Source organism: Chenopodium album, chromosome 7, assembly GCF_948465745.1.
Source record: "Chenopodium album chromosome 7, dcCheAlbu1.1, whole genome shotgun sequence".
NCBI classification, from domain to species: Eukaryota; Viridiplantae; Streptophyta; class Magnoliopsida; order Caryophyllales; family Amaranthaceae; genus Chenopodium; species Chenopodium album.
This window is the reverse complement of record NC_137840.1, coordinates 35,409,338-35,432,219: the sequence shown is the minus strand read 5'-3', so window position 1 is coordinate 35,432,219 and position 22,882 is coordinate 35,409,338. Positions and strand designations below refer to the sequence as shown.

The 22,882-nt window shown below is 35.3% G+C and overlaps 1 pseudogene; it reads left to right on the top strand.

Moving 5' to 3' along the window:
• The first annotated feature begins 9,506 nt into the window (after positions 1 to 9,506).
• On the top strand, positions 9,507 to 20,582 carry LOC145640154 (protein TIC 214 pseudogene; annotated as a pseudogene).
• The last annotated feature ends 2,300 nt before the right edge of the window (positions 20,583 to 22,882 follow it).

The following is a 22,882-nucleotide window of genomic DNA, read 5'->3' as shown; positions in this document are numbered from 1 at the left end:
AACATCAGAAGTAAGGCGACGTTGGCGTTTCTTACCAGTAACAAGCACACGAGGTTTACCAGGGGAAGCTTTCTGGCTTTTGCTCTTCCTCTTAACATCCATTGTTGAATTAATTTCTTCCTCCTCTCCGGAAGAAAGTTCTTGAACATTGTTGGACATAATTATTTCCTGCCAAATTACATTAACTAGATTTACTTCCTTTATCGTCCAAAAAATTCATATAATCCATAACAAAATCAATAAATCAATTTGTATAATTAGCATAATGCTTATATCATTTTGTATAATTACATAAAATCAATAGATAGCATGAAAATAACAAAGTTAATTCGAATAATCAATAAATAACTTCGTATAATTACATAAACTAGAATAAATACGCATAAATCCAGAAATCAATTCATATAAGTACATAAACAAGCATAAATTCGCATAAATTTGCATAAATCAGTTCGTGTAATTATATAAACTCGCATGCATTCGCATAAATCCATAAATCAATTCATATAATTACATAAACAAGCATAAATTTGCATAAATTCGTATAAATCAGTCGTGTAAATGTGTAATTACATAATCTAGCATAAATTCGCATAAATCAATTCATATAGTTACATAAACTAGCATGAATTCGCATAAATCCGTAAATTAATTCGTATAATTACATAACCCAGCATAAATTCGCATAAATTAATTTGTATATACTTGTAAAATAACAAAATCGATTCGTATAAACTCACAAATTAAGAACAATAAGCAAGAAACGTACCTTATAAGAGTGAGAAGATAAGAATTGTAGTCGAATTCAACAATGGTGAAGTGATTTTAGGGTTTTTGAAATTTTGAGTGTGCCGTTTTTGAGGAGAGAGAAAATTAAAGAGAGAGAACAGAGAAGTGGGTAAGGAGTAAGGACGGCTGATCTAAAATGTGGTAGAAAATGAAAAATTAGGGTTTTCATTTTATATGTAGAAGTAGAACCCTCTTAAGAAATTGGGCTGGGCTGCCTAATTTACAATGTTTACGATTTTTTTTTTTTTTACTTAAAATTGTTCGGGTTCTCAGGTCGGGTTCGGGTTGACCCGACCTGATTTTGACCTGAAATTTATTTCGGGTTAAGTGGGTCGTTTTCGGGTTGAGATTTTCAACCTTAACCTAACCCATTTAATTTCGGGTTCGGGTTCGTGTCAACCCATTTAAGTTTTCGGGTCGAAAATCTCAACCCTAACCCGCTTTTTTCGGGTCGGGTTCGGGTCGGGTTTTCGGGTCGGGTCAGTTTTTGCCAGCCCTAACTCTAGCGCTAGGCGCTAATGCTGGCGTTTGGCGCTAATAAAATTTTTAACGCGTTTTCTAAAATCAGATAGAAATTAACCGTACAGGAGGATAAAATCGTATTTTCCTCAAAAACATTCTTTTATTCCAATTAAAACTCTAAAAAGTCAACAAAAGTCAATTTTCAATGCTAATTGAATTAGGAATGAAAAGAACCTTCTAGAAGAATCTAGAAGACTAAAACCATTCCTAATTGCATTAGGAATGATAAATCCATATTAGGCCCTCCCCTAGATCATTGGGCCGCATATAAGCCTTAAACCGGACCCAGTTTAGTAATTTGGCCATAACTTCCTCAATATTCATCGGAATTGGGCTTATAATATATCGTTGGAAAGCTCTTTTCAAGACCTATCCAACTATACTACTATTGGACCCATATCATGGATAAACCAAACTGGATTGGCTATTTTCTTAAAATAGGTTTTAAAAAAAACAGATAGAAGAGAAAAGAAACTAAAACCATCCGCAACACTAGACTTTCCACACTTTCACTTTATTCGATTATGATTCGACGTGAAAGGTACTCATCACCAGGTTTGGTTTTGGGGAGACACAAATGGGTGTCTACAGGAAGGGTGTCAATTTTGGATAGAGTTTCATATCTTTTTCGTTATAGCTCAGAATTAATACTATAATATATCATTGGAAAGATAATTTCAAGATCTATCAAACCATATAAAATTTGGATAAAGATTATGAGGCAAGAAAATAATATCTAATAGTCTTTAAACATCTTTAAATTCGAATAGAATTAGGATTTAAGAAAAAGGAAAGTTTTTAAAAAAGGAAAGTTTTTTATTTAACTCAAATTCTTTAATCTTATCTTTTCAAAAAGGATAATTAAGATTTTTAGAAACTTATAGAAGCTTCTAATTAATCCTAATTAGTTTAAGAATAGGATTAGACCTTTGGACCCTCCACATGATCATTGGGCCGTAGGTAAGATCCGGTTCGAGCCCAATTTAGTATTTTGGCCATAACTTCCTCATTATTCATCGGAATTGGGCTTATAATATATCGTTGGAAAGTTCTTTTCATGCCCCATCCAACTACACCATTATTGGACCCATATCATGGACCAAACTAAACAAGAATGCACGTTTTTCAAAAATAGGGAAGAAATATTTTCAAAAACAGAAAGAAAAGATATTTTAATAAAAACATCCTCATCACTAGACTTTTCACACTTTCGCTTTGTTCGATAATCAAATGACATGAAAGGTATTCATCACTGAGTTTGGTTTTGGGGAGACATGATACTAACATGAATATTAGGAAAGAACATAGGAAACATCACAGAAATCATAATTGTCATATTTGATATTAGAAATTATAGTTGTTATCCTAAACATGATACTAGGAAGATCAAAACGCCCTAACATGACACTAGGAATCAAAATAACAACCTAGACATGATTTCTATGTCATAATATCAATAAATCAATTAAAGCACTTACTTGGTTGCCTCGTATCTCTTTCTAATGAAAAAATACAAACGTTAGTAACTTGAAGGAAAATAATAAACAATTAAATAAAATAAAAATTGAAAGAGAGATTTGTGACCAAACCATTAGAAATTAAAACCTTTCACGTCTAGGGCGAAGGCAACTTCGAATAATGCTAGATGTTTCTAGTGCTAATGTATGAGGAATTGTGTTTGTAAAAATCTAGGTTTAGAAAGAGAGAGAGAATCAAGAAATTCTTGGTGAGAGTTGGTGAGAGAGAGAATTGATGATTGTTGAGAATTAATGATTGAAAACAGAATTTCAAGAGGCTATTTATAGAGAAAATCAGTCGGATGGATAAAAAACGAATCAGAGTTTCAATGAGAATAAAACTCAATTAGCGCCAGACGTTGGACATTAGCGCCAGGCGCTGAAGGTTAGCGCTAGGCGTCAAGCCTTAGTGCCACGCACTAATGCTTGTTGTCAGGAGCTAATAATCAAATTCACGCGTTTTTTTTTATCATATCTTATGACCCGGAAGTCCAAATAAGGCATATAAAATGTAGTTCGAAAGCTCTTGAAGTCTAATTTCCAACCCAATTAGAATAAGATTAAAATATTTTATAGATAAAAAGATATGGCCGAAATAGTGGAAGGGTGTCAGTTTTGGATAGAGTTTCATATCTCATTCATATCTTTTTCGTTATAGCTCGGAATTAATATTATAATATATCATTGGAAAGATAATTTCAAGATCTACCCAACCATATAAAATTTGGATAAAGATTATGAGGCAAGAAAATAATATGGAACAGTCTTTAAACATCTTTAAATTCGAATAGAATTAGGATTTAAGAAAAAGGAAAGTTTTTTAAAAAGGAAAGTTTTTATTTAACTCAAATTCTTTAATCTTATCTTTTCAAAAAGTATAATTAAGACCTTTTAGAAACTTATAGAAGCTTCTAAATAATCCTAATTAGTTTAGTAATAGGATTAGACCTTTGGACCCTCCACATGATCATTGGGCCGTAGGTAAGATCCGATTCGGTCCCAATTTAGTATTTTGGCCATAACTTCCTCATTATTCATCAGAATTGGGCTTATAATATATCGTTGGAAATTTCTCTTCAAGCCCCATCCAACTACACCATTATTGGACCCATATCATGAACCAAACTAAACTGGAATGCACGTTTTTCAAAAATAGGGTAAGAAAAGAAATATTTTCAAAAACAGAAAGAAAAGATATTTTAATAAAAACATCCTCATCACTAGACTTTTCACACTTTCGCTTTGTTCGATAATCAAATGACATGAAAGGTATTCATCACTGTGTTTGATTTTGGGGAGACACATTTGGGTGTCTACACTCACGTAAATAGAAAGTGGCTTGGTCCACCTTCTGAGCATCAGGGGTACCAGCAGCAGTAAAAATCTTGTCAAAGTCGCGTACCCAGTTCTCAACCAACATGGGATCTTCCTTCCCCATGAATAGTGGAGGTTTCAATGAAGCAAGTTTCTTAGCCATGGCAGCTTGAGTGTCGTTGTCATTGTTGTTGTGGTTGTTGTTGTTATTCAGGTGGTTCTGCAACAACATTCCAAGGTTCTGGTTCATTTTCTCAAGAGCTCTTAACCTAGCAGCAAGTTGTTCAGGGTTCTCAACCATTTGTGCAATTCTTCTCCAACGAGACCTGGTGTAAACGTGGTAATTTTGCATGCACAGTCTGCACAATTTCAACACTGGTTTTTATCACCATACACATTTTAACACGACTTATTTAGATCGTGTAAATCATCAACCACATGCTTTTATGTAACACATCAGCACATATAGACAAGAATTTAGCAATTTATAGAGTCGTCCAATTATCCAAACCAAATATTGCATCAACTTAGCATTAAACTATTAATTCGCGCATTGCTTTTTGATTTCACTATCACCTGACCAGGTCCTTACTAGTCTTGACTAAAGTAAGCATAAAAAAATAAGAGCTTTGTTCTATATAAATACAATAGATAGAAAAATGAATTGATTTTTATTACATTTAATTAATAATCATAAATTAACAAAGTGTATATATTAATCAAAGTTATTTTATTGCAAAACCAGAAGATAATAATGAAAATCGTCTTTAAAATAAAATACTAGTACTAAATAGCTCAATAAACTACAAGTTACAAATAAACTAAAACTATAGTTTCTAGTCATAAGAAACTAGCTTTTATTTGTATAAAATTTTTAACCAAATAAACTAAACGCAACTTTTTTAAAAAATGCAATTATTATTTTCCCCTTGACTCTCACGAGCTTCACTTTCCTAGGGCTCATCCTCCTCATCATCATCAAGGTTATAGTCAAAGTCTCGCTTGGCTTCCAACATTGACTTCTCAAGGTAGTCCACAGTAGGGATCCATCTTCCATCATAATAATACTTATCATTCGGTTTACCATTAATTTATAAGTCAACATACTTCTTTGTAAGTTGAGCAAAGGGTCCCTTCCCAATTAACGTGTGTAGAAGGATTTGAGGTCGCCTCTATGGAGTGAGGTAATCAGATTGGCCCCCAAGTACATTGTAATGGAAGTGTTCAATGCAGAGATTTAAGCGGTGCACATAATGTCGAATATTTTCATTATAATGCATACGAATCCCGTAAGGAGAATCAGGTGATAAATGTGTCCTCTTCCTAGCACTCGACTTTCTTGCAGTTTTATGTACTCGTAATTCCCACACTCACAACTTTCCTAAGCTTAAATCAATTTTAAACTTATATACAAATTTTAAACCTAAATCTTTAATTTAATTCATTTTAGTCCCTAAATTTTGAAGGCTCTGCATACCAATTTGTAACACCCCCAAAATTCGAGTCTTTTAAAAACAATAAGAGTAACCTTTAACATTCAAAAACCCAACCAACAAACTCTGGGAGTGTTACTGATACACTTATTTTCCGTAGAAAATAAATGCAAAGCAAATTGAAATAATAATTAAATAATCTAAGTGGTCTAATTGGCGACAAAATAAATAGTCATTACATCAAAAATGCAATTATTTTTAAACCAATAGTTGAAAGGAAATAATTAAATTCGGAAATAAACTAAGTTGTCTTAGCTACGTGATTATTCTAACGTCTCCTCACACGTAACTGAGTACTCTCTTACCAACCTGCAAAATAAATCAGAAACAAGAAAAGAGAGAAAACTCCCAAAAATCAGATAAACTGAGTAATTCCAACTCCATCCCGTAAAATAAATAATTTTAGTTCAAAACATTTTATACATAATATAGTCTCATAAATATTTTAATACTCAACCAAGTTCAAATAGTCACATAACATATTACTACCTAATTTAAGAAAGGGAAAGAGAACGTCAGTAAGCCGGGACTAGTCCCTGTCACCACCTACTTTACAGAGGGTCGCGCGTTACCCCAAATGGCCATGAAATAAACAGAATGTCCCTAGTGTGCACACCCCTCACTAATACCCAGTGATTAGGAGGAAGACTAACAGCAATATACAATACTTTAAACCAACTAGTAGCAACCATAACTACTAGTGGACAACCTGTTCTTCACCCTTTCGGGTTTCATTTCCCTTCTTAAATTAAATTTCACTGTACATTTTATTAGATTAAATCATCCAATTACACTGTACACAAGTATTGCACAAATCAATATAATTTCAAGTAACAATACTTCAACTTCATTATTATTAGACCATAGTCATCCTACATGACATATAGACCATCAATCACATATAATCAATCATCCAATACCCAAAATCTTATTTATTTTTAAAAGAAACTCATACGATATCAAATATTCAAATTTTTCGAAAGTACATATACTAGTACACAAAATAGAAAACTAATATATAATATGATTCTATAATATCATACGACGTCACACTCATCACATATAATTACATAAGCACATAGTTGGCACACAATATTTCAAAACAATTTCCTAATGGGATTCTAAAGATGATAGACATTGAAAATTACCTTGATTGTGCGTAAAAACTCAAGGTAATTAATCTCCGTAATGTTCACTTAGTAACCTCCGTCTACAATAATAGATAATAAGACTAAGTCAATATGACTAATAATTTAGATGATACGAAGTTAGTAGTAGTACACTAGTAGTGCGTAATTGAGCAACTTGTTGTAGTATTGATAATTAAGTTTGGGGAAATAGGAATAATTTTTATTAATAAACCAACTATGACCAAAAATTTAGAAGTGGAGTATAAAATAAGTGGTCCACAACAGACTTTTCCATCCTTAATTGGCTTGCAATTCCCACGCACAAAACCCCAAAACACCTCAAAGCTTTCTTCTTTGGCAGAGAAGGAAACAACAATCCATCTTCTTTAAAAACACTTTTAACTTGTAAATTTTGAGATGTTCAACGAGGACCAAGAAGATTGAAGAAATTATTAGATAGAACAAGTAATCAAGAAAAGGTTCAATCAGATTTTCAGATTTGCCAAGCTCAATCCAATACAAGAGAATCACTGTAAGAAAACACATGGCTTACCGACGAAAGATCGGTTGGGGATGACGACTTGGGAAAAATTAAAAGTACGGGTATTGTATTAGCATTCGGGATAGATGTATATGTATGTATATATATATATATATATATATATATATATATATATATATATATATATATATATATATATATATATATCAGAAAGCTTAGGTTGAATTTTTTAGATTATTAAGATAAGGCTCAATTCAAATTGAGTTTGTTGCAAAATCCTGTTGAAAAGATAAGCTTCAAATTTATTATTTTATCAGTTTTCAAATCTGATTTTGAAGTTATCGAAAATCATTTTTTTTTTAAATCCGAAAGTAGAAAATAATTAATATATATTTGAAAAAAATAAATTATAAATTTAAAAGTTTATACTAACAAAAGCATTGACTAAATATACTCAAAAATTTGGGGTATTACATTTACTCCCCCTTAAACGAAAGTTCGTCCACGAACTTTAAAGTTAGTTCTCAAAAGGGATCATATGATGACAAAAGCTAAGTTAGTATTACATGAAGCCCGTGCGATGCACGTTTTGTTTGAATTTTTAAATATATGTGTGTGTGTGTGCGCGCGCGCTAAATTTGTTTTATATATTTAGATAAAATTCATAATATCAAAAGATAAAATTTATATTTTATTAGCTACAATAAAAATAATTATAATTATTATTAATAATTATTAATATTTAATAATCATAATTATAATTAATAATAATAATTATCAATATATATATCAAACTAAGGAAACGTTATAGTTTTTATTATCAATAATAATTATTATCATAATTATAATTTATAATTTATAATAATAATTATCAATAATTATTTATCAAACTAAATTTCTAAAAAACTGGTTAACATATGGTATTCAGATAAAGATATTATTTCCTTTTTGTCTAAAACCTTGGCACAGATCTATAATACAACCGTCTGATCAAGATCGAATAAAAAAAAGCGAACAAAAACGAAATCGAATAGATGAGTTTTGTTTTTTAACAGTTGTGGGCCTATAAACTGACCTTCCTTTTGGTCCTCTTCGAAAGCGACCAGCTTTTTTTCAACCTATTTTTAAACAACTCGACAAAAAAATTCGAAAATTTCTAAAAGGGTGCTTTCAAATTGGAAAAAGAATAAAAGAAAAAATTCTTTTTTTAGGAAAAATTGCAAAAACCTCCGTTTATAATAACTTTTTTTTTTTGTAAAAAAACACCTTATAAAATTTTTTTTTTTGTAAAACTACACCTAAAAACGCTTTTTTTTTTTTTTTTTTTTTTTTTTTTTTTTTTTTTTCTGCGATATCACATCTTAGTCCGGTTTTCGTCCTTTGACTTGGTTTTCAGGCATTGACTTGCACGTGAGAAGCACGTGTTCCGGTGAGCTCCCCCTTTTTTTTTTTTTTCCCCCTCAATTTACCCTCCATTTCTCCAATTTAACTTTCTCTCTTCTCCCTTCTTGTCCAACAAAATCCTATTATTCACCATTGATGAAGAAATCTGCATTTTAAAGCATGAATTGTTGCAATTAACCTAATTTCAAGTACGGTAAGTTGTTGTAATGACTGAAATTTCTTGTAAATTATGTTGGGTTTTTGAATTTTCATAAATTAGGTTTTGTAATTGAAAATTAGGGTTCTTTGTTTTTGCCCACAAATGATGAAATTAAGAGTAATTTTGAGAGGCCAATGTACACCAATCATGCTTTAATGGAGGAAGGGGATGAAGAGGTGAATTGGGGTCTTTTTTGTGGATGGGGCTGAATAAACGGGGTGCAATTTTCATGGGAGCATATTGGGTGAGATGGTGTTGGTGAGAGTGGTAGTGAATTAGTGGTGGTGGTGAGGTGGTGTCGGTGGGGGTGGAAGTGAAGTGGCGGTGAGGTGGTGGCGGTGAGGGAAAAGAGAAAAAAAATAAAGGAAGAAGATCACGTGGCCCACACATGCAAAGTCAACGTCAGAAAACCAAGTCAAACACCGAAAACCGGGTTAAGGTGTTACTTCGCAAAAAAAAAAAAATGTGGTTTTAGGTGTGTTTTTATAAGAAAATTTTTATAAGGTGTTTTTTCGCAAAAAAGGTGTTATAAAAGGTGGTTTTTTTGCAATTTTTCCTTTTTATTTTAAGTTCGAAAATGAAACAAACAATTGGATTGTTGAAATATTTCTGTTTTTTTAAAAAATAACAAAAAAAATGCCAAACGTAAATTCAATTCGACTATTTGAATTGAGAGAAGAATCGAGTAAAAGAAAAAATGAAAAAGATTCATTAATAAAAAATCATATGATTAATGAATCATCCATTCAAATTGGATTCCTAAATTGGATAAATCCTTCAGCGACAGAAAAAAAAAAAATTGAATAGTAGAACAAGAGGAATAAAAAACTAAATAGAAAAAATAGCAAAAGACAATAAAAAACTAAAAGTTAGTCCTACCAAAACATTATATGGTACGAAAAAATGGGAATCGTCAAAAAATGTGGGTCATATATTAAAAATAAGAAATATTTGATTAATCCGTAAATTCAATTATATTTTGAAATTTTTTAGGGAAAAGATATACGTAGATATATTTTTATTAATCATTAACATTTCCAGAATTAACACACAACTTTTTCTTGAATCAACAAAAAATGTAATTGAAAAATCCATTTACAATAATGCAAAAAATCATGAAAAGATTAATAATAAAAAAATTCAGTTTATTTGGACTATAAACAAAAGATTTTTCCATTTTGTTAGTACTAATAATAATATAAGTAATAAGAATTCAAAGATTCCTTCGGATTTTTCTGTGTTGTCACAAACTTATGTATTTTACAAATTATCCCAAGCCAAAATTTGGAACTTATATGAATTCAAATCGATCCTTTAGTATCGGGGAATATCTTTATTTCTTAAAAATGAAATAAAAGATTTTTTTGGAACCCAAGGAATAGCTCATCCTGAGCTAAAGACTGGAAAACTTCCGAATTTTTGGCTGAACCAATAGAAAAACTAGCTAAAATTGAAAAATAATTATCAATACAATTTATCTCAGATAAAATGGTTGATATTAGTGCCACAAAAATGGCGAACTAAAGTAACTGAACATTGTGAGGTTGAAAATAATAATTTCAAAAAAATCAAAATGAATTCATATCAAAAAGAACAATTAATTAATTTCACAAATAATTCGGAAAACCTTTTATTGTTATTGCCAAATATAAAATCTAATTTTAAAAAGAATTATAGATATGATGTATTATCATATAATTATTTTTTATTATGAAGATAAGAATGATTCATATAGATATAGTTATGTTCCAGGGAAATAAAAACCAAGAATTTTCTTATACTTCTAATTACAACAAAACTAAAGACAAATTTATTGACATGACGTGGAATATCCCGATCATAATTATTTTTTTTAGGAAGAAAAAATATTTTGGATAGAGAAAAAACTATAGTAAAATTCTCCATTTTTGTCTTAGAACAAAAGTCGACGTTGAGACCTGGGTCAATATCAATACTAGCATGAATGAAAAAATGAAAAATGAATCTAAGAACTATCAAATTGTTGATAAAATTGATAAGAAAATCCTTTTTTATTGCACAATTTATCAAAAAATAAACCAACCTGATTGTAGGCGTCGTTCGAAATGTGCTACATTAAAGCATGTGTGAATATGCTTGGCACTCATAGGAAGTGGGAATTGACATAATACGATTAGGGACAAGGAAAGTAGGGAGTCGCCAACAAGTTTTTAAGGAACTTGTAAACCGTTCACGGATCATACAAGGCAACCACGATAAAGGGACAACGATAGGCAACAACGATTGACCCGTGAAGGTTACACCCCATTCATAATCCATGAGATTACTAACTCCATATGGTTCAGAACCACGAAAGGAGGATCGGGGATGATGGTACAAAGTGAGTTATGGAGTCACATTCGCCCGTATTGGCCTTTACTCGATTCTTATAGTGAAAAGTGATTCCCGCGATCTCAAAGGCATACAAACAGAGATTCAATTTGCTCCAAACTATTATTAAGCTAAATTGGTTAAATATTAATGCAACACATTATTCAAAAATATTGTGATCACTTGAATTAATAACAAGATTAAAAAGGAACCTGAAGCGGTTGTCCAAATTATCTTATTAGGCGTGATTTTCAATTACATATTCCCTTTAAACATGCAATATGGTGATCAATAAAAATAATAGAATAAACATTAATATTGGAAGCAATTCAACAATAATAGTGTTAGTCAAATAAAATAATAATAAACCTAATCATGATATTAGCAATATTAAAAATAAAATAAGTAATTAAATTAATTAATTACTCACATTCCGCGCGTTCCTTTAAATCGCTACATCATGAATAAAGTGTTAGTAACTTCAATAAAAAATATAAATCAAATAGAAATTAAATTAAATTAAATAAAAAGTAGAGTTGATTTGGTCCCTCAGTTATGTGTACCTTTCACGCCTTGGTTTAAGGACGGAACCTCGGTTAAGTATGAAATTCCTTGGAAGAATGGTGTAATTAGGAAAATAGGTTTAAATCTTAGAATATGGGAGAGAGAGAATAGAATAATTTTTGGTGTAAAAGAGAGAAAGAGAGAAGGATTTGATGCCCCGAACTACAGAAATAAGGGTCCTATTTATAGGGAAAATGAGCAGAGGGAACACACGAAACCCTAAAAAGATAAAAAAAAACCCCTAAAAAATAACACCGCGACACGGCAGAGAACACCGCGAAACAGTGCCAGGCACCGTCAAACAGGGGAAAATCCCGTGACGCGGTGGACAACTGGAGTGACGCGGGAAATATTTGACCTACGGGAAGTGAAAACGCGTGAAGGGTTTACGTGGAAAAGACACGAGAAAATTCCGTGACACGACATACGTACCGTGACACGGCAGTGTCCAATGTGGCATGTTACAGTACACCGTGTCACGGTATGGGAAAACGCGGAAATTACACGGAAAAAGCACCGTGACACGGTCGGAAATTGAAAGGAATGGTGTCCTTCAAACAAGTGTATTATTCTGATAGCGGGTTCAAAATTATAAGAAAGCTAATATATTCAGTAAGGTCAAGTGATCGGAATGCCTGGGTGGAGGCCGCTTCTGATCAGTAATATTAATATAATTAATATTACAGCTTAATCTTGATTAAACCCTTCGGGTCACACCCAAGCAAAATATACAAACCGACTCGACGAATTAATTCGTCGCCCGAGTGTTAAATATTTAGACGTCGGTAATTCGAGCTTGGAGCGTCAAAACCGAGCGTTAGAAGTCGAGTCAAAAATAATAAAAAGATGAGACGCGCAAAATAATAATAAATCGACCATATTCCCAATATACCCCTAGCATCGGAGTGCCCCGAGCATCCGAATGCTAGGGGCAAAAATGTCCAAGCATAGGTGGCTAGCAAGCGCACCGAGCCGAGCCTAGCATGGTTGGCTAAGTGCGTGCTAGCGCACCGTGCTAGCAGCCACGCACAGCAGCAGCTAGCAGCCGCAAGCTAGGCGTGCTAGCAGCGCACGCACAGCAGCAGCTCGCATCTGGGTGCAGGGCTGGGCTCGTGGCTGGGCCATAGGGCCGATCACTATGGGGAAGCTTGAGGAATATAGGAGCAAGTGGGTAAGGACATGTGGCACAAGGAGAGTATTGAGTGGGGAGCAAGTATGGTCCCCTACTCTCCATGTGGTCCTCACCAACCCATTTCACATGGTAATGCCACTTGTAGATTTATTATTAGTTTGCAATTTTAATTTAATTTAGCTTATAATTAATTTGTGGAATTTCATGATCCCACATTGATGGGATAGCAATTCCCACTCATACTTTCCTCTATAAATACCAACCTTGGGATTTGGAGTAAAGTGCTTGAGTGGGAGTTAGAAAAAGCATTCCACATTTTGGAAAAACTCTTAAACTCCATTAACACTTGGGTTTTTGTCGGACCTTGCTAACTCCAAGGTAGCGGACCTAAAAAGTCGTGTTCGTCCTTTGTGGGTGGATACCGTTGGAGGCATGACATTTGCGGTGCTCAAGGCTTTCAAGTAAGAGCCCGTTTTGAGAGGGCGAAGCTCGCTTCAAGGGTATGATTCGTTCTTCCTTTTCTTGTGTTTATTTATTTATGCTTTATGGTTTTATTAATTACGAGTGGTTCCTTGGGTCGGGGTTGTTTCCGCGGTGAGTCGGACTCACCAAACGCTAACAGCGGTATCGGAGCCCCGCTCGTTTATTTTTATAATCATGTTTTTTCAAGGTTTATTTTGGCTTATTTTTCTGGTTTAAGTTGCTAATTAGATTAGTAGCTCGGTTTTATTTATTTTAAGCCCGTTTTTAATGTCAAATTTGGCCCACAACCCAGATTTTCGCCCAAAAATAGTGAATTTTGGGTGAAAAAGGTGTTCTGGAAAGGTTTTTATCCTAAAGAGACTGTGATTTTAGACAAAATGTTTGATACCAATGCAAAGAAATCTAAGACTACACCGTCTAGTCAAACTTACTTGTGGCATTGTCGTCTTGGCCACATTAACATTAAACGCATCAAGAAGCTTCTTCAAGAAGGTATTCTTGACTCATTTGATTTAGAATCCTTTGAGAATTGCGAAGGATGTTTATTAGGCAAGATGATAAAGCATCAATTCTCCAAGTTGGGAGAAAGGGCCGGTGACTTGTTGGGACTAATAGACACCGATGTATGTGGGCCAATGAGTACACCCGCAAGGAGTGGTTATCGGTATTTCATAACCTTCACGGACGACTATAGTAGATATGGTTATGTCTATCGAATGTCGCACAAATCTGAATCGTTTGATAAATTCAAGGAATTTCAGAACGAAGTTGAAAACCAACTCGGCAAGAAAATCAAAGCGCTTCGATCGGATCGAGGTGGCGAATATTTGAGCCAAGAATTCGATGACCATCTGAAAGAACATGGAATACTTTCAGAGTTGACACCTCCGAGAACTCCTCAATGGAATGGAGTATCTGAAAGGAGGAATCGATCCCTGTTAGACATGGTCCGATCGACTATGGGTCTTAGTGAACTTCCAATCTCTTTCTAGGGACATGCACTTTTAACTGCGGTACTTACACTGAATTGTGCTCCGTCAAAGGCAGTGGAAAAGACTCCTTATGAATTATGGAGAAATAAACCTCCAAGGTTGTCTTTTCTCAAGATTTGGGGATGCGAAGCATATGTCAAGAAACTCATTTCTGACAAACTTCATCCAAAATCTGACAAGGTTTACTTTGTGGGTTATCCAAAAGAAACCAAAGGGTATTACTTCTATAACAAATCCGAGAACAAAGTGTTTGTTGCTCGTGATGGTGTCTTTTTGGAGAAGGAGCATCTCTCCAAAATGACAAGTGAGAGGAAAATTGAACTCGACAAAGTTCGAGAGGACGAGCAACAAGGACAAGTTAACAATCAAAGTGCTCACGAAGCATCTGTTGACATTGGTCAAAGTCAAAATATGCAAAGTCAAACCAACAATGCAAATGCTCAGTCCATTACCCTATGTAGGTCAACTCGGCCAAGATCTCAACCTGACAGATATCTCGGTGTTGTATTAACCAAAGATCGGGACATCCTGGTAGTGGATGGAGATGAGCCGACAACCTACAAGCAAGCAATGACGAGCCCCGACTCTGCAAAATGGCTAGAGGCCATGAAATCCGAAATGGACTCCATGTTTGAAAATCAAGTATGGGACTTGGTTGATTTACCCGTAGGTTACACACCTATCGGATGTAAATGGATTTTCAAGATGAAAACCGACAAAGATGGAAATGTATTCATTTACAAAGCAAGGCTAGTAGCAAAAGGTTACAGGCAAATTCACGGCGTTGATTATGATGAAACCTTTTCTCCAGTAGCTATGCTTAAGTCCGTTTGAATTCTTCTAGCGATTGCTGCATATTACAATTATGAAATATGGCAGATGGACGTCAAAACCGCCTTCCTCAATGGAATTTTGGAAGAAACTGTGTACATGACATAGCCTGAAGGTTTGTCGACCAGAACAATCCTAAGAAGGTATGCAAGCTTAAGAAGTCCATTTATGGATTAAAGCAAGCAAGTAGAAGTTGGAATCTGCGATTTGATGAAGCCATTAGTAAGTTTGGTTTTATCAAGAATCCAGATGAGTCTTGTGTTTACAAGAAGGTCAGTGGGAGTGACATCGCCTTCCTAGTCTTATATGTCGATGACATTTTGCTCATTGGAAATAGCATTCCGTTGTTAGAATCAGTAAAGGCTTGGCTCGGGAAATGTTTTTCAATGAAAGACTTGGGAGAGGCTTAGTACATACTAGGCATCAAGATCTATAGGGATAGATCAAAGAGGATGATAGGAATGAGTCAAAGTACTTACATCGATAAGGTACTAGCTCGATTCCAAATGGAAGGAGCCAAGAGAGGGCACCTACCCATGTCACATGGCATAACCTTAAGCAAGAAGCAGTGTCCAAAGACACCGGATGAGCGAGAAAGGATGAGTCGTATTCCATATGCTTCGCTTATTGGATCGATCATGTATGCCATGATATGTACTAGGCCGGATGTATCGTATGCCTTGAGTGCTACGAGCCGATACCAATTAGACCCAAGAGAGGCGCATTGGACTGCGGCCAAGAATATTCTGAAGTACCTGAAAAGGAACAAGGATAAATTCCTGGTCTATGGCGGTAAAGATGAATTGGTTGTTGAGGGATATACCGACGCAAGCTTCCAAACAGACAGAGACGACTCCAAGTCACAATCCGGATACATATTCTGTCTCAATGGAGGAGCGTTTAGTTGTAAGAGTGCAAAGCAAAGCACAACCGCTGATTCTACAACTGAAGTCGAGTACTTGGCAGCGTCTGAGGCAGCCAAGGAGGCAGTTTGGATTCGCAAGTTCATTGATGAACTTGGTGTTGTACCCTCCATCTAGGGTCCAATAGACCTCCATTTTGACAACAATGGAGCTATTGCACGGGCTAGAAAGCCGCGACAACATCAGAAGGTCAAACATGTCAAGAGGCGATTTCACATGATTCGAGAATGGAAGACAGAGGGTGAAATCAGAATTTGCAAAGTGGGAATGGATGACAATGTAGCCGATCCACTTACTAAACCCTTGTCTCAAGTGAAGAACAACCAACACATCGAGGCAATGGGAATCAAGCATGTCGCGAACTGGCTTTGATTTCCATATTATAGTGTTTTAATTAAATTTTAGACAATGTTAACGTAAAGCACTATGATGAACCACTCAGTTTTTGGAGTAATTAAAATTTTTCATACATTCTAATTCACTCCGTCTCTATTTAATTGTGGTTTAGAATTAAATAATGAGTCCATTCGATTTTAATAAATATTCAAAATAGGGTATCAAGTCAATGGCTTGGATAAAGAAACACATATTAAGTGAACATTGAATATTTTAATCGAAAATTATCCCTATTCAAGGTCATATTTTTTGTGGACGATTAATGACCATTAAAGATTAGTGTGTAGTATGATTTATAGCACCGTTTCTTGTGCTATGAGGATATAAATCATTTGCATAGGTATTGGTTTAGAACCATACTGGATCGACCTATGAGAATACTTTAAGAGATTTAAAAATCGTCATAAGTATTTTTCTCATTATTACTATCGGAACTCTTTTCCTTGACCATGAATAGTGAAAGGTCTCTTGTTTGAGTAATAGTCCGCTTTGGCATCCGCCAAACGTCTGCCGTAACTGGGGATTATAACGACAGATATCGGGCGGCTAGGTCCTCTTAGTAAGAGAAGCTACATTACAAGATTGGAAATGTCCCCCTACTAACAATAGGGAACATGGCTTGTTGTTTACAAGGCCTCTCAAAGAGCGAGACTGTGAAAATGCATGGCCGTGCTCAGATGGATTTTAGAAATCATCTGCTTATTGACAGTCAAACTCGGATTTCGAGAAACACTTCTGGACGTAACAGAGATGACGAGTAATCTTACTCTGTAGTTCATGAAGAGACATAGGAAAGGGGCTATACACTAAATGCACACTTGTCCGGAAGGACAAGTGGGAGATTGAAAGGAATGGTGTCCTTCGAACAAGTGTATTATTCTGATAGCGGGTTCAGAATTATTAGAAAGCTAATATATTCAGTAAGGTCAAGTGATCGGAATGCCTGGGTGGAGGCCGCTTTTGATCAGTAATATTAATGTAGTTAATATTACAGCTTAATCTTGACTGAACCCTTCGCGTCACACCCAAGCAAAATATACGAACCGACTCGACAAATTAATTCGGAAGAAATTAATTCGTCGCCCGAGTGTTAAATATTTAGACATCGGTAATTCGAGCTTGGAGCGTCAAAACCGATCGTCGGAAGTCGAGTCAAAAATAATAAAAAGATGAGACGCGCAAAATAATAATAAATAGACCATATTCCTAAAATAGCCCTAGCATTGGAGTGCCCCGAGCATCCGAATGCTAGGGGCAAAAATGTCCAAGCATAGGTGGCTAGCAAGCGTACCAAGCCGAGCCTAGCATGGCAGGCTAGGTGCGTGCTAGCGCACCGTGCTAGCAGCCACGCACAGCAGCAGCTAGCAGCCGCGTGCACGTGGTGCGAGCAACAACTAGCTGCCACAAGCTAGGCGTGCTAGCAGCGCACGCACTAGCAACCATGCACAGTAGTAAGCCCGCACCAAGTGCGTGGCTTGCGCGCACAGCAGCAGCCCGCATCTTGGTGCGGGGCTGGGCTCAGACTGGGCTCGTGGCTGGGCCATAGGGCCGGTCACTATGGGGAAGCTTGAGGGATATGGGAGCAAGTGGGTAAGGACATGTGGCACAAGGAGAGTATTGAGTGGGGAGCAAGTATGGCCCCCTACTCTCCATGTGGTCCTCACCAACCCATTTCACATGGTTATGCCACTTGTAGATTTATTACTAGTTTGCAATTTTAATTTAATTTAGCTTATAATTAATTTGTGGAATTTCATGATCCCACATTGATGGGATAGAAATTCCCACTCATACTTTCCTCTATAAATACCAACCTTGGGATTTGGAGTAAAGTGCTTGAGTGGGAGTTAGAAAGCGCATTCCATATTTTGGAAAAACTCTTAAACTCCATTAACACTTGGGTTTTGGTCGGACCTTCCTAACTCCAAGGTAGCGGACCTAAAAAGTCGTGTTCGTCCTTTGTGGGTGGATACCGTTGGAGGCACGACATTTGCGGTGCTCGAGGCTTTCAAGTAAGAGCCCGTTTTGAGAGGGCGAAGCTCGCTTCAAGGGTATGATTTGTTCTTCCTTTTCTTGTGTTTATTTATTTATGCTTTATGGTTTTATTAATTAAGAGTGGTTCCTTGGGTCGGGGTTGTTTCCGCGGTGAGTCGGACTCACCAAACCCCAATAGAAATACCGTGTCACGGCAGCAGGTACCATGTCACAGTAACAGGTACTGTGCCACGATGGAATTTGACGCGAAAAATCTTCAAAAATGGAACTGTGACACGATGTACAGTACCGTGTCACGACACCAGGCAACGTCAGACGGGGCACACTCCCGTGACATGGTGCTTTTGTACTGTGCGCGGTGATTTCAATTTTTTTTACCCATTGTTAAAATCATCATAACTTTTGATCCGTAACTTGGAATGAGGCATATAATATATAATTGGAAAGATTATTAAGTCTACTTTCCAACCCAATTAGAATAAGGTCAAAATGATTTTTAGATTTTATGATATGGCCGTTTAGTTGAAGGGTGTTGGTTTTGGATCGAGTTTAGTGTTTTGCTCATATCTTTTTCGTTATAGCTCGAAATTGGGCTTATGGTATATGGTTGGAAAGCTTATTTCAAGGCCTATCCAAAAAAATAATAATTGGATCAAAATTATATAGCCATAAAGTCAGTTTCTCTCGATTGTGCGATGTGGACATGAAAAGTGGAAAATAGATTATGGTTTAGGGAAATGAGCTAGAAATTGTATTGGTTCATGAAATATATTGGATAGAACATGGATTTAAGCACTCCAAAGATTAAATACTCAACCCGATCAATAATGGCGGTGAAAGGTGTTCATCATTGGGTTTGGTTTTCGGGAGACATTTTTAGGTGTCTACACTGATAAAAAAAAAATTGATTGGATGGGTATGAATGAAGAAATACTGAGCTGTCCCATATCAAATTTGGATTTTCTATTTTTCTCCGAATTTGTCTTATTTTATAATGCATATAAAATGAAACTGTGGGTTATACCAATTAACCTGCTTTTTTCAAATTATAATGTAAGCGAAAAGGTTAGTGAAGATAAAAGCATCAATAGAGATAAAAAAATCAATTCTTTTATACCATCAAATGAAAAAATATATTTTGAATTAGAGAATCAAAATGAAGATGAAAATGAACTCCTAAGTCAAGAAAATCTTGGATCCGATGTTCACGAAAACTATGAATCTGTTTTCTCAAATGCACAAACAAATATTGAAGAAGATTATATAGGATCAGATATGAAAAAGCCGAGAAAGAAAAAGCAACCCATGAGCGGTACAAAAGTAGAAATTGATTTATTCCTGAAAAGATATTTGCTTTTTCAGTTGAAATGGGCAAATTCTTTAAATCAAAAGCTGATCAATAATATCAAAGTATATTGTCTTGTGCTTCGATTGATAAATCCAATAGAAATTCTTTTATCCTCTATCGAAAGAAAAGAACTGAGTATGGATATAATGATGGGTCGGAATGATTTAACTCGTTCAAATTTTCTAAAAAACGGGGTATTGATTATTGAACCGATTCGTCTGGCTATAAAAGGCAATGGGCAATTTCTTTTGTATCAAACCATAGGGATTTCGTTAGTTCATAAGAGTAAACACTACAATAATCAAAATAATAATAAAAAAAATATAGTGAGAATGGTGATAAAAAAAAATTAGGTAAAAGAGACAAAAACAATTTTGATTTGTTTCCTCCCGAAAATCTTTTATCGCCTAGGCGTCGTAGAGAGTTAAGAATTCGAATTTGTTTGAATCAGAAACAATAATGATGTGAATATAAACCCAATAGGGAATCGAATAAAAAACTGTAGTCATTTTTTTTTATGAAAACAAGGATCTTGATCGAAATATAAAAAAACTTAACAAATTAAAATTCTTTCTTTGGCCCAATTATCGATTAGAGGATTTAGCTTGTATGAATCGTTATTGGTTTGATGCTACTAACATAAGTCGTTTTAGTATGTTAAGAATACATATGTATCCGCAATTTTAAATTGATTTATGATACATTTGATTTCCTATTATTTGGTAGATAAATAGATACCTAACCACGATGTTGTACATTCAATTCTGATACATGATACTAATTCGATGACGTATCCACTATATTCGAAATGAATCAACATAATAAACCTTATAATTTAAAGTTTCTTTGATAAAATAAATCAATTAAGATATTGTATTGTATATACCGGATTAAAATAGCTGGGTATTATTATTGAGATGGCCCAGGTTTCTCATGGTGAGAAACTAGATTGTTTCTCACGAACACGTGGCAACACGTGACATGTCCAGTTGGAAACTTTAGTAAAAAAAATTCCACATCATACAGGCTGCCCATTATTTTGTTAAGTCACGCCATTAGTCTTGCAACAATAAGCACCTGAGTTTCAATTGAAGAAGTCCCTTCTTCATTATCCAGCTTCATCTTCACACCTTCAATTGTACAGGTGCAAATGCTCACCTACAATTAGTTTTTTCTTAGGCCGTCTCGCCAGGTGGTGTCGGTGGTCATAGGTTGCAAGATCTTATTAAGGTAATTTGATTTCCCATTGTTTCGTGTTGTTGTTTCTTTCGGCACTTTTAAGGGAGTTATATCATGAATTTTTGTGGTTTAATGTTTAATTTTTGTTAATTTGTGTGAGGTGTTGTTGAATTAGGGCATTAGTGAAAGTTTGTTATTGTTCTGAATTCTCTTACTTTGTCAATAAAAGCTGTATTTTCGTTAAATTACGCAATTTAGTGTACTTATATTTGTGCTTTTAGTATGAATATGCTATTGCTGTTATTTTGTTATACTTGGCTATGTATTCAATTCATTTCTGTTTAGTATTTGATATTAGATCGTATTTGTAGGTGGACATGGATGTTAATTTGTTAGATGGGTGTGATGAGGTGGGTAATTTGATGGAAATTGGTGTAGAATATAGTCAACATGAAGGTTGTGTTTTGAATTCAGAGGGAGGTGGTAGTGTTGAGGTGGGTAAGTTGATTGAAATTGGTGTAGATGGTAGTGAACATGAGGGGTGTGAAGTTTTGAGTGCACGGAACTTAAGTTCATTGGGAGGTGGGTGTGATGAAGTGGAAAACTTGATTGAGATGCCAATGAATAGGAAGACGTGAATACACAGTCCTTGGAGAACATCACCCTTACACAGACCAATGAAAACACTTTACCATTGCCCACTAGAAATGGTGAAGCTAATAGTCCAATGCAGAACTGCTCCCCAAATGAGACAGTTCAAACAATTGAGACTATTGTGTCCACGAATTAGTTCAGTGTCATAACAATTATTGACCCTCCAAAAATTGGTATGGTTTTTAAATCCTGGCAGGACATTGAGCTGTATTACAACACATATGCAGTGTAGTGTGAATTTAGGGTTAGCAGGGTGCAAGCTGCTTCCAACAGTTGCAAAGGATTAGCAGGATCACATGGAGGTGTGAATGTTGGGGCCCGCCAGACATGAGGGCTAGGCGGGAAGCAAGGAAAAGGGTCAAGTTAATGGATGTTGGTGGCTGTGTAGGTAATGTGGATGGCGACATTGGTGAGGATGACCTTGCACGTGGTAAAAGGAAATCCAAAAAATGTTTCTGATTAGCTAGGATATATGCTAGTCAATTCAAGTGATGGCCTATGGGTTCTAAAAACCTCCCACTTAGAGCATACTCATATTTCACCAAGCATGGCTAATTTAGTGAAAGAGTATCGTATGAAGAATATGACCTGAACTGTACGAAAGAGGTTAGTTAATTATTACGAGGAGGGTGTTCCTATGATGCAAATTCGTGGGTGTTTAGGCACGGAGAATAAGAATTTGACGAATGTGAAGGATATGCAACACGAGGTTTACAAGCATAGGCGCCTGAAGATGGCTGGGGGAGATGCACAGGCAATGATGGATTACTTTGATTATATGCAGGCTGATAATCAAAACTTTTACCATGTCCATAGGTTGGATCCAAGAGGAAGGATGTGTTGTGGGTTGATGCAAGAAGTCGGGTGGTTTATGAAGAATTTGGAGACGTGATGTGTTTTGATTCCACATATCTAACAAATAAGTACAAGCTACCATTTGCCAATTTTGTGAGAGTAAATCACCATGGCCAGTCCATTTTATTAGGTTATGCTCTTGTTTCACACGAAGACTGTGCCACTTTTTGTTGGGTATTCCAACAATGGTTAGCTTGCATGGGGAACAAAGCGCCCGCTACTATTCTCACTGACCAAGCAGCTGCAATGAGGAAGCCTTTAGTTGAAATTATGCCTAATACACGACATCGTTGGTGCATATGGCATATACT